The following is a 17826-nucleotide window of genomic DNA, read 5'->3' on the forward strand; positions in this document are numbered from 1 at the left end:
ATTCGTCGAAAAACCTCTGTTTTTTTTTATATATAAAATACGTGATTTTGTATGATATTTATTAATTTACGAAATATTTATTTGTTGTCTAGTATTTTATTCGTGAAATAGAGTAATTAATTTTATGCCGTTTGTTTTTCGGGTGAATCTGAATTTCGTCAATCCCGTGATTAAAGTTTTAAACTACATGATGATTCGAAATAAAACATCTTTGATTATTACAAACAATTTGCAAATAATATTTTATCAAAATACTTTAATTTTGTACTAGAATGAATACACCCGAAAATAAATTCATTTCTTTTAGGGTTTAGGTAACTGCTTTTTTATCTGACTGGGTTTTGACATATTCTAGCGTCCTATATATAAATTAATATAATTTTTCTGCAAATATTAGATAGCATAATTCAGAGTGACGTCACATTTATATATTTAATTGATAAGAAAATAATTGATTATGGATTGAGTTTCCCTTTCGGTGAAGACTTGGACCTATATCGAAGTGAAACTGACCACTGCATCTCTGATTTTTAACGTTTTATTTTATATTATAACAACTTTAGGCTGATTTTATTTAAAACTATTTCGAATTAAGCGTTTAATCGTGTACAGCCATTAGGACAAAAGCAACACCATGGAACGCTTGTGACTCATTCCAAGTGACCCAACGCGAAATGGCGTGGAGTCCATTATAGTGAGACCTAACTCTAATTTTATTATTAGCTGTAAATTTACATTGTACGGCGTAAGTTATGGACGATGTAGATGAAAGTAATTTCCCAAACAGTTTCCCTTCGTTCCAATACTGAGAAAAATCCTCTATTATGGTTGGAAATTAAGAAGATATGGAAGCGACCACGCTGCCCAAACGTTGGTTAGTGTATCCAGAAAATGTTATACTCTAGGTGTCAAGATATTTTTCTTGGAAGCTCAATGGTGCTTCCCTAAATTTAAGCCCATAATCATTAGTCAAGGTCCGCGTGTTTTATCCAATTGGCCAACACGGATAGTTCTCATTGAGAAAAAGAATCAAATTAATTAAAAAAAAAAAAAAATTGTCGGATAAGTTGTAATCAAATACGAACAAAATAATCAATATTGGCTTGAATTATTTTTCTAATCCCGAACAAATAAGTAGATAAGAAGTAGAGAAATATTAGATTTTTTGTATAGATAATAAATAACCTGTTTTGTACTAGGAGTGGAGATTACTATGACTAATACTAACTCATACAATGTTGCTATTAATTTCGCAATATACACAGTTCAGTGGTGAATTGAGCCAAACGTTGACGGGTCGATGTATCTCACTTTTGGACACTATATTATTTTTGAGGTTTTGTAGGGATCATTAACACTAATGGTGAAAAATAATATATACTAGCTAGTGTCTGCAACTTCGCTCACTTGAACATAAGTTTGATCAGACACCCCTGTCTCTTTAATTGACGATAACTTAATTGCCATCCTGTTACAATTAAATATAACCAAAATGTTGCTCCAACTTGATCTGAATCTACTTGTAAAAACCACATGAAAATCCGTTCAGTAATTTCACAGATTAGCGCGTACATACACACAGTTAGATAAATAAAAAAATGTTTTTTGTGTTCTGTTACTCTTTTTTTGCGGTTCCTACTGTCTTACTATATTTATGACACGACTGTTAGTCTTATATCACAATAGCGGCTCGACCCGACTTTGCACGGGCATATAGCATTTGAGAACAAAGTAACTTTCTACCAGTGAAAAAAAATTGAATTCGATCATTAGTTTCGAAGACTACCCGACATACAAACAAACATATTTACCTCCTTAAATAATAATACATATATTTTTTAAAATTTGATAATGGTATTATCGCTGCCACCTTTATCTTACACGGTAACGGTACCGAGGCGTATTCGTTTATCGTCACGTATGGTAAGTTATCAGTTCCGACGAAGAAGTGGGTCGGATCTGCGCAGTTTCTCGTTAAGGCTTCACTAATTGGTTGCGCTATGAAAGTATCTTTCAAAACTTTACCTTAGCTTTCAACTGTGAAAGGTAATATTACACATTATTATATAAATACTAAGTTTAACTTTATACAAGTGACAGAAGTGGATCCCTGTTAACTCAGTATTGTGTCTCTCAAAAGTTAGATATAGCAAGTGCGATTCGACTCGCGCACAGAGAGTTCCGTACCATCAGACAGTTTAAAAGACACTGATGAATCATTAACGCTAATACAATATTGTTTCTTGGCAAATTTCATGATTCTAGGTAAAAGGAAATTACCCTATAAGTAATTATTTTGCGAATGTGTGGTAAATCTATATATATAATAAAATTGGAGTGTCTGTTTATAATATTAAATTAACCGCTTTTTTACTAAATGCATATGTATGTATACACGGTACATATACCAAAATTATATTTTTAAAATTTTTGTGTGTCTGTCTGTTTGTTCCGGCTAATCTCTGGAACGGCTGGACCGATTTTGACGGGACTTTCACTGGCAGATGTAATAAGGAGTAACTGAGGCTACAACAAAAACTTTTTTGTTATATTCAAACGCCCACGGACACAGCTAGTGTGACATAAATGGCCATATCATGATTGCATAGATTACAGTATTTGGTATTAATTTCGATTTTATATCTTTACTCGTTCCTGAGTAGAGTCTTGACAGACAGACAGTTGAACACGCAGACATTGAAACGATCTTATAAATGTTCCATTTCCTTTAGACGTACGGAACCCCAAAAATTGTAAAGATATTGATAAACAACTTGAAAAAAAAAAGGAAAACTACGTGAGACTTATATGAAGTTTTCTTGTACTTAAATAATTTATTTACTTGGTGGTAAGACTTTGCAAGCTTGTCTGGGTAGGTACCACCCACATCAAATATTCTACCGCCACACAGCAATACTTAGTATAGTAACTACAGGCACAAGGGACATAACATCTTAGTTCCCAAGGTTGGTGGCGCGTTGGTGATGTAAGGAATGGTTAATATTTCTTACAGCGCCATTGTCTATGGGCGGTGGTGACCACTTACCATCAGGTGGCCCATTTGCTCGTCCACCTACATAACATCTTAGTTCCAAAGGTCTTGGGTTGGCAGGGGACACCACTTACCATCAGGTGGCTCATTTGCCCGACGGCTTACCTATGTTAACATAAAGGGGATATATATGTTTAGCGGATGTATTTGTCTGATGAATTCCGTCAGATTTGTAACTACCAGAATTGGAGGAGCGTGGTAATTAATCCTTCTTTTCAAGAGGAAAGGAGGGCTAGGAGGGCTATACCAGTATTATATATACTCGTAAATAAGCCATTACTTCGACTTAAAGCTTATTTTACTAATTAGTACTATTAATAACATTTTTCGTTCTTGAATCACACATTTGAAATCTTCATGTAACGAGATTGATAAATATATATCCTACTACCGTTTGAGGCTCTACTCCGTACCGCGTGTAGAGTGTTGATAAATAATATTTAGTGGACTTTGGGATTAAATTTTGCTTATTAAGCAATGACCAATTCAATAGTTTTGATCTGTGAGTACCCAGTAGCTTACAGACATCTCGATATGTGGTAAATATTTATATACTATGTATATATTTTGTAGAACCGATAACCGTTGGGGAAAACGTGGTCTAGAGTGGAAACCGCGTCTCGGCAAAAGTGTAGGACGTCCTCAGGCACGGTGGAGTGACGATTTGCGCGAGATGGCTGGCAGGAGCTGGATGCGAGTTGCCGAAGAAAGACCACAGTGGCGTGCATTTTGAGAGGCCTATGTCCAGCAGTGGACGAATGTGGGCTGATGATGATGATGATGATGATGAATATATGTTTGTATATTCACTTGGCGTACAGTACATAATTACTAGTATAGTACAGTACATACTTACTCATTTTACGACGTAGCAGCTCACTAAGATAAGACTTTACACTTTAAGGGGGGGAGTAACTTTGTGTGAATTTCATCCGTATGAAGTTGGGATGAAAGACCAGTATGATATAAGAACGAATTTATCTAAAGGAGAGCAGATTGATATTTACTAGACTTAAGATGCTCACGACTTTGTTCGCATAAACTTTGAACGGTGACGTTTTTAAGGCTTTTAAGGCTTATCTGGAAACCTTTTCGTTTATGGTAATACACAGTAAACATTCTATATGGTTGTGTAGCATATTATAATCAGTATATCTAATTAATGGCTTCCGTGTCTAAGTACATTGTCAAATAATGAATTAGATAAGTAAAATGCATCAGGTTTTTATTTATTTATTATTTATTGCACACCAATGATTAATCCTATATTTGACATTTGTATTATTAAAATGTGATCTATAACTGCTTTATAAAAAAAATTAAATTTGGAAAGAGGTATAATTATTTTAAATTACGAATAAATAAATTACTGCATATAATATTATACTACTACTAATACAAAACTTACACATAAATATAAATATAAATACATATATACCCGTAAAATATACATATTGTAATAAACTGAGAAATTAACAAAACAGTTTTTATTTACGCGATCAGAGTTTCTTGCTTTTTTATGTTTTATTCTAAAATTAAATTTAATTTAATTTTTAAGTATTTAATAGTCAATCCAAAAAGTTTCTATATTTGTTTTTATTAAAATATTTATTTAATCGATTCAAGGTTAAAGTTTATATCACTGAGAATAATATAGTTTCCGTACAAGTATGACGCGACACTCTTGCGCAAGTCAGATAATGACCAATGATTCAGCTCGGATTACGCTGACGCCTACGCAGACACCTGGACCTTAATCATAATTGTATCAAAACTGGTCATAACTTACGTACGTACGTATTACAATTGCTTACATTTATAATCAATATAAAAATAATACACAATAATATGTTTACAGAAACAGTTCATTTTATAAAACAGAAGCCTGTTGGAGGTGGATTAAAGTGAAGCAACAAAAGCGAATACAAATTTCTGTTACCAAAGAGGTTCCTCAAGTCTTAATACGTTACTGTGACTTTAATCATTAATTATTGTATTCAAGTTCGTTACTTTGGCCTTTTGTTTTATAATCTGAGTCATGAAGAGTTCATTTCTTATTACGAAAAAAATTTACAATAATATTGGCTTGTATTAAACATATTATTTAAAATTAAAACTAAAAGTAATCAACTCCAAATGTCTTACGGGCTAGCCAGTAATAGTATTTAATTATACCTCGACAGAGGTATCTTGTCAAGGAGGCGGTTATGATACACATGTAGGTTTCCTAACGACGTTCCCTTACTCGCTCGAGCACGGATTGCCTGGAATTGAAACCATAATCGAAGGTTACTGTACACGTTATTCTCTCCTGGACCATTTCAGCTAATCTACACTAATATAAATGGGAAAGTAGCTTTGTCTGTCTGTCTGTTTGTCTGCTGCTCTTTCACGACAACTAAACCGAGTTTGGTAAAATTTTGTAGAATTTTGCTTAAACTTCAAGGACTTCAAAAGCCTGTCTTGGCTTTTGAAGTCTAACAACTGTCGACAAACGCCTAAAACGCGAGCAAAACCGCGTGCGACAACTAGTATCTTATAAAATCGTAATTTAAAGTGTACTTTATTCATATCGGCCCTCATGTATTGTCATTTCAACGTGTATACTAAATTGAAAGCTATCACGGATTTTAAAATGAAGATCTTAACGAGAAGCACTATACGGGGCGTTATAACAATATAGAAATAATTTAAAATAAATACTTATTAATAATCTTAACTATAAAAACAGACCGAACGCGCATCATTTTAAAATATAAGCCACGTTAATGGGTAAAAATGAAAATACAATTGAAAATTCCGTAACCATGTTTACGAAACAAACTTTAAAAAAATAACAAGCCTGCAAACTAGTCAGCTCTCAACGTAGGGAATGGGAATAAATATTTGAGCTCGTAATAGCCCGATAGGTACTAGCAGCAAACAGCCCTGTAATTACTGACTTTTAGCCCGAAGCTAGTTAACGAAGATACCCTATTAATATTTGAAGGGTAATTTCTACCCGAGAATAGACACGCTTTGCGGCCCCTATCTATTTTGATATCTTTTTGGAGTGCAAATGTATGTTCGCAAACATTAATTTGTTTATTAAGTTATTTAATATCTAGTATATACTTTATTTTTAGATATATCACGTTAATGTAACGCTTTACAGCGTTTTGTGGGTATTTGTTTTATACGAAACGGCAAAGTTAATCTGTAAGAAGAAACTGGAAACCCACCGTAGAAAACGAACGTCAAATATCTGAATGTGTTGTTCGATATGGACTATAACATTTCCCGAGTGATATATGAAGTGATTTCTTACAGCACATTAGGTTAAAATACAATCTCGGTTTGATGGAACTATAACCACGTACTTTCAAGATGGACATACTATTACCAAACTAGTTTCAAGAAAATACAAGTTATATATTTCTGGTTATGGTTATTTCTGGATATTTTACTTGCCTTGTCTTTGATGATGTTATGGGCTCTGTGTCAAATATAATTATGATCGGTTAAGTGGCACGTGTTAAAGTAATCAATCAATCAATCAATCAGACAGTTACTTTTGCACACATAATATTACTTTAGAATAAATTCAGAATCGGAGATAATGTATTACATGTGAAGGGATATACAATAATAACAAATGCACCGAAATTTGTTTTGGATAACGGTTAAAAAAGTACGGAATAGTCATGAAAGAAAAAAAAAAGTTTATGCAGTATCCTAACAGAGAGGTAAGCAAAAATTGAAACAGGCATGCTTGTCCTTTACGAGATTTCGTCCAGCACACACAAAGAAGAATAATTGTCAGATTGTAATGTAAAGATCGATAGATCACACAAAATTTAAACACTCAAAAATAATCAAATAATTATGATAAACTACATACTAGTACTAAAAATTAGGTTATAATAACCGAATTATATATTTTTTTATAATATACATTTACTTAGCAGACGGGTAAATGGGCATCACGTTAAGTGTTCATCTTCGCCCATAGACAGGTGATGTAAGAAATATTAACCATTCTTGGGAACTAAGATGTTGCAAATGCTGCACAGTACCCTACCAAGACGTTCATCACCTAACCGCCTATTATAAATATATTAATTATAATTCTATGTGCTTGATTATAACAGAGATTTCACACAACTATTGTATATTAAAATAAATCTCTAATTATATTTTCTACATCTATTATATTCTTACGTGATTTATATCCTATTTGAATATTTTAAAGGCAAGTTAAGTCTAGTCAAATCGATCCGTGGTTATTGAGTTATGCGGGACGGACGGACAACAGATTTAACGCGGTTAGCGTTTTTACGTTCCTAAAAATTGTATCTTTAGGTATTTCATAGATATTTCTGTTTCATTACGTAAAAAAATATACAAGTGACATGATCTAAGAATTATATCATTTTGTAAAAAGTGTGTCTGGTCAAAATAACTTGTCAAAGTTAATCGTCTTTTTTGTACTTTGATTGCTATGTATGTGTAAATTATGAATGCTGGTCTAGTGAAGATTGGCTGTAGATTCCGAGGTCCTGGATGGATCAATAAAAAGATCGTATCTGTCCAAAACTTTTCAGTAGCATTTCAAAATTTGGAAAATTGGCAAAGTTTACGTGCTTCGATATGCGTGAACCGTTGAACCCACGCCTGAGCGTTCTCATCGTGTCAGATCGCCATTTCATTTGATTATGAGAATGAGGACGTAATAATTGCAGCCATGTTTGGACACACACTGCAAAGTATTGTATATTTTGGCAATTGGCCGCCGTGACCGGACATCATCATATATACTATAACCCATAAATAACTACCAGAAGAAAATCACTTTGTGGTAGGGTATTGAAATAATTATATATTCTACCGCCAAGTAATAATATTTAGTACCTATTGTTCTGCTCTGGTGTAAAGAGTGAATAATTTAGTCTAAATAAAGGTATAAAGGACATAATATCTGAGTTTTTTTTTATATTATAGGGGGGCAAACGAGCAGGAGGCTCACCTGATGGAAAGTGATTACCACCGTTCATGGACATCTGCAACACCGGGGGGCTTGCAGGTGCGTTGCTGGCCTTTAAGGGATGAGTACGCTCTTTTCTTGAAGGTTCTCAAGTCATATCGGAGTTCCCAAGAGTGGTTGATGTAATTTCTTACTGCGACAATGTATTTATGATGCCGTAGTGACTTACCATCAGGTCGCCTATTTATCCGTACGCCATACCTTACAAAAACAAATATGACATATTGTCAAATAAAATAATTATTCCGAATCGTTGTGCCTCTGACCTATTTCAGTTACGACTGCGATTCTTAAGGGATACTAGCCTACATGAGACATATTCATTTTAGTACATAAGTGTGAAGGCGAATAAACGACCCAATGGAAAAGCTCACACCGACTTAACAACTCATTGAGTATATCTTGGTAGAAAATCACAATGAATTTTTTTTATCGGTCCGATTTGAGATGAGTCCATACACTTTTACAACATGCATATTTTTTTGGCATAAAGGTTGATCGACTAGGAAATAAACCACGTGACAGTGAGAAGTCACCATCGCCCATAGAAATTGCATAATAAAAAATTAAAAAGGAAAACTTACAAAGAAAACCAACAAAAACATAAGTGATTAGAGTAAATAAATACTTGTTCCTTTCTTCTAATCCTTTTAAGAAGTTATGGAGCTTATCCCACCATTCTACTATGGGGTTACTCAATAATTTGTACATCTAAGAATATGTCAGCAGTTCCCTAACAAATCGACACCGAATATCCGTGTACGAAATCGAAAGAACTCGCGGTCGCAGCACGTAAAATAAACATTTGATACAAAATAAATAAATTCAACCGTTGTTTCATTTAACTAGTAGAATTAATTAGCACGGAGTAACAATTAGTGGGTAACAGATTTAATTATGCACCCAAAACCAACCGCAGTGAATACGATACCGGTCAGATATACCAAATTCATTTTAGTGTACCACGGTGACTGTAGAACGGCGGTTAGAAAGAGTTGGGCTTTAGACTATTCTACTGGTAATAATTATTGGTATATTTCTAATGTCTTGCTTATTTGTCATTTTTGATATGTATATACATATGTTGTTGACATAGAGATGAGTAGATGTGGACTTTTACGAGTAGTTACTCAAAATGTGTCTGTAAGAATATGCATGGATGTAAATTGTAGGAAATAAATAAAAATAGTTTTCGTTGCGAGTATTTTGTAATATTTTTCACTAACTAAAAAGAAGGAGATTTTTTATTTGTTCTAATGTCTGAGGTTTTTTCAGAACGGAATATATTTCCTGATTTGTCCTATTTCATTTTGAAGAAAAAGTAATAACGGTAATATTCAACATAAATATATAAAAAAAAATATAGACTCAACTTTTTTTTTTTCAATTTTGTTAATATTGCTTTAGGTATTGTTGTTGTTTAATTTTCCCTTATTATAAATTAATATTAAGACCTCTAAAATAGCAAAAAGATATTGGTAAGTTAGTAAATAAAATACTGATTTTCTGGTATTAAATCCTTGACCATTGGTAGTTCAATAGAAGTGAATTTTCTTCATAAATCGGTTATTACCGATGGGTACTACTGGTAGCTCACTGGCCATACCTACCCAGACAGACATTGCTTGCATAATGCTTTATAAGTCATAAAGTAAATTACAGGCACAAGTGTTAGAATTTTGACTTTAATATAATTATTTTTTTATAAATAAATTAGTAAATATATAAAATGCCCGTTATAAGGCGTTATTGATAGAAATGAAAACCTCCTTTGATCTGACCCGCTCTCCGCTTCCGCTCCTCCTATGACCACTCACGATAGACCCGTGATCGTGACGTGAAGACAAGTTAATCGGGCCCTTTGAAATCTAAGCCGATCTAAATTAATGCATCGCAGAAGCTACACCTCGTTCCGCTTTGCTTTTAATACCTAAATTGATAGTTTAGTATTTATTTATTCGAAATTTCAAAATTACCTTTTTCAAGTGAATTTAAATTAAATAAGTTTATCTCTTCTGGGCGAATTTTTTATTCCAATTAATTTTAATCGTGAGAACGAAATTGATATTACAACAAATTTTGTATTTAAAATCTGTCATAATGACAAATCAATTCTGAAGATAGAAGTTGTCAGTTGTATGAAAAATCAGCCAAATTTCGATTCAAATTACGAATGTTTGCAATTCGATTCGAAAATCATAGACGTCCTAATGAATCCATTCATGGCATTTCTTTTTGATATATTATCCTTTTTTAAAATAAACACATCAATTATTTTATTTTCAAATAACGAAATGTTGATTTATGTTTTATTATTTATATTTTTGAAAGACGAGAAATTTGTTCTTTTGATGCTGTTGTTTAAAATATTGTATTTTTATTCCTAGTGAATTCACATACTTGATATATATGGTGTTAGGGTAGCTCATTATTATATAACTTAACCATAAGTATATTTCCTGCTGACCTTCTATCGTTTTTCTCAGTGGTATTTCTTACCGTACCGGTAGTTAATTCTTGGCAATCGATAAACATGTATACGGCTTTTTTACAGAATAAAGAATTCCGAATTTGATATGAGATCAAAAAGGATTGAAAAATATAGATATTCTGAGATAGGCTTTACAAAATTCAATTACTCGAATATCAAGTCGATTGCGGTGATATAATAAAGACTTTCAATCGGTTCTGAAGTTTAAATTAAGTAGGAATAGCTCTTAATTTACTTAGTCATAGCATTAAAGACTGAATTTTAAACATAGATATATTGTCATAGGTAGCTTTAAAATAAATACCAAATGTGGATATACACAGGTATGTGTTAGTTTGTAGGTATGTCACAGTAGTCGAAATAGTGGGTTCAAACCCCTGCAAGCCCCACTCATTTCTCATGTGCAGAATTCATGTTTGTGAGCCATTTCCTGCTCGACAGTGAAAGTGAAAACATCGTAAATAAAATGTCACAGGTGTTATAGACCAACCCGCATTGGAGTAGCGGGGTTCAATACATACCAAAACATCTTCTCAAAAGGAGAGGAAGCCTTCATTCAGAAGCGGATCTTTAACTATTGTTATTAATCATAATTTTTCATATATAATGACTAAAAGCTTATGCAGACTTCCCAACATCAAGAGTACCGTAGAACTTAACAAGTATATTATGACGCCCTTATTGGTATAATAATAAGGCGTTCCAAAAAATCATGATGAGTAAATGTGCATTGCACCACCACATCCATTTACGTATGTACCTAGCGAAGGGAGTTATTCGAAGCGTTATACTCTCTCCGGAAAGTACGATGTTAGCGCGATTCAACTACGTACAGCGCCATCTAGTAATCCTAGACCTAATCGTCCTGACTATCAACGCTCACCTTAACCTATAATAAATGAAATTGGACAAAACTATATTTTAGTACCGGAAAATTTGATTATAAAGGGGCATGGAATCTCTTAAATGTCTTCTTAATCCAATTAAGCCATATTTAGGGTTGTTTGTTTTAGCACAACCAGGAAAAAGTATAGCTATTAATGTTTAATGTATTGCGAGATTAGTTTTGATCGTTTCGTCTTATAATACACACTCTCTTTTTAATTTTCGATCTCGCGACTCTTCATCTTGTAGGTAACCAATATATACTCATTACATAGTATAAAACAAAGTCGCTTACAGCTGTCTGTCCCTATGTATGCTTAGATCTTTAAAGTAATACAACGGATTTTGATGCTGTTTTTTTTAATAGATAGATTGGATTAAGATGAAGGCATATGTATAATACATGTACAATTTAGTAGAGAAACACTGATAATTTTAGAGGTTTCTTAAGCGATGTCGTAAATAAACACATTTTATGCGCTTACATTGCAAACGCTGGCTGTACCGTACGAGATAGATCAAAATCGGGTACTACAGTATTGTACACCATAAAAAGGTCTTTAAAAAATTCAGCGATGGCATATGTCTATCTCTTAGAGATAACCCTCAAAAACCAAATTTAATCCTTTACTTTTTACGAGAAATAAATGCTTATTTACGAAGTGATTTTAAGCAATATAACATTAATCGTTATACAATTAAGTACCTTAAATACATTGTGCATTTATAATGGACCAATATGACCTCTTATAGTATGACCTCTTATAATTTAAATGTATATTTTCAAAGATATTACGGATTTAAAATGCAGGGACACAGCGGTCGTATTGTCTAATGACAAAAAATACTTAACTTTTTATATAGACATTCCGTAGTTTATTTAGTATCAACATTGCACCCGTGCGAAGCCGGGGCGACTTTTTAGCTAGTAAAATTTAAACATAGAATTAATTAACATTATCGACACAGATGATAAATGTTAAAGTACATTGATTCATTACCTTATAAAATATTCATTTTATATGTTGTATGACATCGATCTAACGAATTGAATTTTCTCGAATAAAATATTCTCTGAAATATAAATATTTTTATTTTTAAATTTGGGTCTTAAATGTGCTTGGATGTCGTGGTGTGGTGGCTGATATTACTCTATCCAGGATGTTACGTTATTTCTCCGTGACAGCTGTCCTAGTACAACTCCTCAGTCCTCTGCCCAAAGGTTGCTTGAAAGAGCGTTTTTCTTCAGCGATAAGGCCGCCTGTTGCACCTCATGCAACTTTTGCTAATCCAAATGTTAAATTTAGTTTTAAGTATTGGTGTATAATTAAGTATAAATAATATAAATAAATACACTTGGTTAGTTCATCGCATAGCAGTAACTGTATCTTCCTGAGCCGTGGCCGAAAACATTGGCTTACACGGACTTTAGTTAACATAATGATAAACTGTAATACTGTAATTAAAATATATGTAAAGCCATCGCCGTTTCGGAATGTAGATTTTAGGAAGAATCTTCTGCGATTCTTCAACAATAAAATGCAGTACGTTGCTACTGATTAGCTTGTTTTAAATATTATCCTCGTATAAATAAAATAATTTTGTGTCTTAAATAAAAATAAAAGAAATATATATTTACGTAAATTCGCCTTAAGTTCTGAGTATTGTAAAAAAAAACAATTGATTCTAGTACCAACATTCAAATTTAATTATGTTGAAGATATATTTTTTTATTGTTCATGCGAAATATATGAAAATGTAAATACTATGTTGCTATTAAATTAATAAGCGTTAATATTTGAAATTAGAATTTTTTATTTTTCTTTTATTTCTTTATTCGTTCTAATAATTAATTGTAATAAGTAATACCTATCAGTTGAAACTTCATTTATTTATTTTTTTATTATTTATAGCATAATTTCAAATATTTAAATAACTTGAAACAATTGCATCAAAATAACAAATCGAAAACCTCGTCAAATCTTATACTGATTCATTCTATCATTGCCGCTTCGCTTTCAATGCAAAATAGACTTTATTCCAAAGCAATGTAAAGTCTTAATTATTTTAACAAGAATCGAACGAACCTTTGACTTTATGATCGTAACCTTTGACACATGAATGCTGGGTTAAAGGGGTCAACGATTATTGCTTGATTAAGAACGGACAGACAAAATCAATTTAATGCGTTGATAGTAATTGATATTAAATTATTTATCTTTTTTAAATAACATACTAACTGACGGCTTTGCATATTAACCAAAAATATATTATGTGATTACTACGCTTAATAAACGTCTTTGAAAATACAATATATATATATATATATATATATATATATATATATATATATATATATATATATATTTAATCTATCTTCTCATCACGTATAGAATATATAGTATAGACTATGTATTCTATACGTGAAGCAAAACCTTCTACCTTTTTTTCTAAGATACAGCAAAATTTTGGAACAGCTATATACAGGAGTGCCGAAATCTAATATTTTTATAAAATATGTATCAGTGCTTACATTAATTATAGTAAATTAATAAATAAAATGTTACACATACTACCATGCGTTTGACACACACACACACACAATCACTCACACATGTGTATCTACATATTTAATATGAAACATCCATAGTTTACGTTCACACTGCCAATGACAACACACGTTACGTCAAAGCTGAAAATCAATACTCCTTTTTGACATTTAGGTTTTTTATTGTAACATTGACAAGGTAGTGTTCAGCTGAGTTCATTCTTCCTAACTTACAGAAAAAAATATGTATATTTTCTTTAGAAATTAACGACAGATCACTTGTATTCCATCGTGTAATTCGATGGGTTGGCAAATCTGACACGACTCGAAAGAGTTCACGTATAGAACCAATATGGATCTTTCCTTGGCACGGGTATATAATAGTAATTAGATATATAAGATGTAACATTTTGTATATTAATACCGTAAGCCGATTTTTGTCCCAGTGATTATGGGACAGCTGCACATAAAAATCAGTTATGGTCTCATTTTGAAGAGCTCCAGCCATAGATGTGTAGAAAAATAAAGAGGCTTCTTGATTGCTATTTACTAAATTGTTACGATTTAACGAAGAATTAATTTTAGAGAGCGAAAAAAAGTTACTGGCTGGTTAGAGCGCGGTACTTCGGCTAAAAAATAAAAAACGTAAACAAAATTAAAGTAAATTGGTATCGACAATCCCGCTGAGTTTCTTTCGCCGGTTCTTCTCAGATCCGAGGTGTTAAATTCCGAACCGGTGGTAGATTTTTGACTATCAATAAGCAAGCATAAACACTTCTATATTGAATAAAGATTTTTGACTTTGACTATTTGACATAAAAAAAATCATTTAAAAAAGTTTTAATAATTTTAGCGCCAAATGTAGATGAGTGACTTGCAGTTTACAATGAAATGAAATCAAAATAAAACCTGTCATAGGTTTTAAAATTCCTAAATTTTTTTTTAAATAAACGCGAAGTTTCGATTATTCTTCTATTTAGTATATTTGACGACCTCCGTGTTCGAGTAGTGCGTACACCGGTTTTCATGGGTACGCCACTCCGAGGTCCCGGGTTCGATCCCCGGCCGAGTCGATGTAGAAAAAGTTCATTAGTTTTCTATGTTGTCATGGGTCTGGGTGTTTGTAGTGCAGTCGTTACTTCTGATTTCCATAACACGAGTGATTTAGCTACTTACATTGTGATCAGAGTAATATATGTGATGTTTTCCAATATTTATTTATTTATACCTTGGAATTATATTTATTAAGAAGTGCAAATAGAGCTAATAGTTGAACCACCTGTCCATATCAGCTGAACTCCTAAACTATCTACAAACACTCATCATATATACATAATGCCTACCATATAATAATATACAGCAATAATTATTTAAATACGCCACCAAAACTAATAACAGCAAGTAAAAATGTCACGGAACTGTAATTTCCCACAGCCGTTGTAATTTATCACAAAGCAGATAACGTGTATGTCAATCAACTAATAGGCGAGATCGCGTGATTTTAATATAGCAACGTCGAAACAATTAAATGAAATTGCTTCGGTTTTAATACATTCATATGAATTTATATAAAACTCGGTGTAACTTGTATGGAGATACATTAAAAACTATGTAAAGCTAAGTCCCCATAAACCGACTTGTGTGGATGTCGATATGCGTTGGTGATAAAATCATATTTATATTAGTAAGTGTTCTGTCAACGTTGCTCGGCGTTTGTCCAATATTGGCCCAATGCTGGACACAGCACTCTTTTTTATGAAATAGGTAAGCGGGCGGGCAAATGTCACCTGTTCCTAAGTGGTAACCATCGCCCAAAGACATTGGCCATGGAATCCCTTACATTGCCAATGTGCTACCAACCTTGGTAACTAATATGTTATGTCCCTTATACCTGTAGCCACCTTTCAAATCGGAATATAACGAATTTTTGGGTGGTAGCTACCTAAACGGGCTTGCACAAATCTATAACACCAAGATTTCAAATTTGGTTAACAGCTTATGCCATGACGCTGATCCAATGCGGGTTAGTGGTTACATATCTCGAGGTCCTGGTTTTAAACCCAAGGTCGGGAATAGACAAGGCATTCATTAGCAGTCTGGGCTTAAGAATTTGAAAATGTGTACATTCCTGTGCCTTGGAAAGCATGTAAAGCCGTATTGCGCATGAACTAATTCCGGTCGTATCGCATGTGCCGTCGCACCCGATTATGAGAGTGCACATTTGCACACACACTTGTGCACTAAAATATGTGCTGTGAAGTTGCCTGGTCCTCCTTGAGATTGATCACCAGGGCCTAATTGATGAAGGACGTTATAATCATTAGAATTTCCAACCGACATTATCCGGCACATGAAGGTTCCTCCACTTCGTCATTTTTCTTACGCGTGAGATGCGTTATAAAAACATATGAAACAGGAAATTCAACGTTGCTGGCCTGAATTTGTATCGGAAACCTTTATGCCACATGGAATGTGTCATATATGTTACAGGTTAGTCTAGGACAGCCTAATAGACTGTAATTGAATAATAGAAGATTTGTTTTTATTAAATATTGGATTTTATTGAGACTATTGTCCAAAAATGCTTGACTGAATAGACAAAAAAGACAAACTTGAGATCGAGACTTTATTTGCGTTTTTCGTAAAGCTAGACAGTTTTGTGAATGGCCCTCAAAGAAACCTTTCGTGTTCCAGGAATCGACTGGAATAAATTAAATAAGTAATTAATCCAAAATACTAATTTTTATAATTACGTATGAACCCCAATAATATTTGTATACCTTGTTCATTATCTGTACCAAATTAGTCATAAAAACATTCTTAAAAAAGGCAAAGAGTGTGCATGATAATAAAAAAATCATTCAATCCAGCATATAGAATTAAAATCGAGAAACTGGAATAATTATACTGTTTTTAAATACAAATTATAAATGTATTATTATTGTAGTGACAGATACATACATAGTGATACGTATATACTTTCCATTATATACTTATCAAGTAATGTTACCTACACTATAAAACGTATGCACACACAATGTATGACTTCTATTATTTGACTAAGAATTATTACGGCTGTGAAATCTTTAATAGTAAAATTATTTTATATAACAATGATATTTACTTAAAGGATTTCAAAGGACCAAAGCGTAACGAAATTCTATCTTGAAGGGATCAAAAAGGCCCTTGTGAGGCTTCAAGCCCTGAAACATAATATAATGCTCAAGTCTCGTGAATTGTAATTATATTCAAAGACCGCATTCAATAGTATTATAAAGAATAGATATTTCAAATAGTATTTGTATAACTATTTATTTTATATGGCCTCTGCTATGTCAAATATTTTTGCTCGATATCGTTCTAAGGTTATTGTTTAATTTGCAAGGAAAACCTTTGGCGGTGATTCGAGAATCGATTAGGACACGAGAGTTGACAGTGATTATAAATGAACGGTTACTTTAGAAAAGTTATATCAATCTAAACATAGATTATATAGATGATAAAAAAGCGTGGAGTTAATACTTGACTTCCAGGCAGGATATATTACGTACATATATAATTGTATTTAACTAACGTGACTGTATTTTTAGATGTTGAAAAAGAGTAACTACTGAGTTTCTGGCCGGTTCTTCTCGGTAGAATCTACATTCCGAACCGGTGGTAGATTTACTTAATAGTTTGTTAAATGACGATTCAAAAGTGCTTGTAAAACCCTACTTGAATAAAGTATATTTTGATTTTGATTTTTTTTTAATAATGATGTTTTCACTTCTTAGTGGTCCGTGCTGTTTTTGTCTTTTTCATGTGTCTGATAGTTTTTATTTCTA

The sequence above is a fragment of the Vanessa tameamea genome, chromosome 18, assembly GCF_037043105.1.
Source record: "Vanessa tameamea isolate UH-Manoa-2023 chromosome 18, ilVanTame1 primary haplotype, whole genome shotgun sequence".
In the NCBI taxonomy this organism is placed as follows: domain Eukaryota; kingdom Metazoa; phylum Arthropoda; class Insecta; order Lepidoptera; family Nymphalidae; genus Vanessa; species Vanessa tameamea.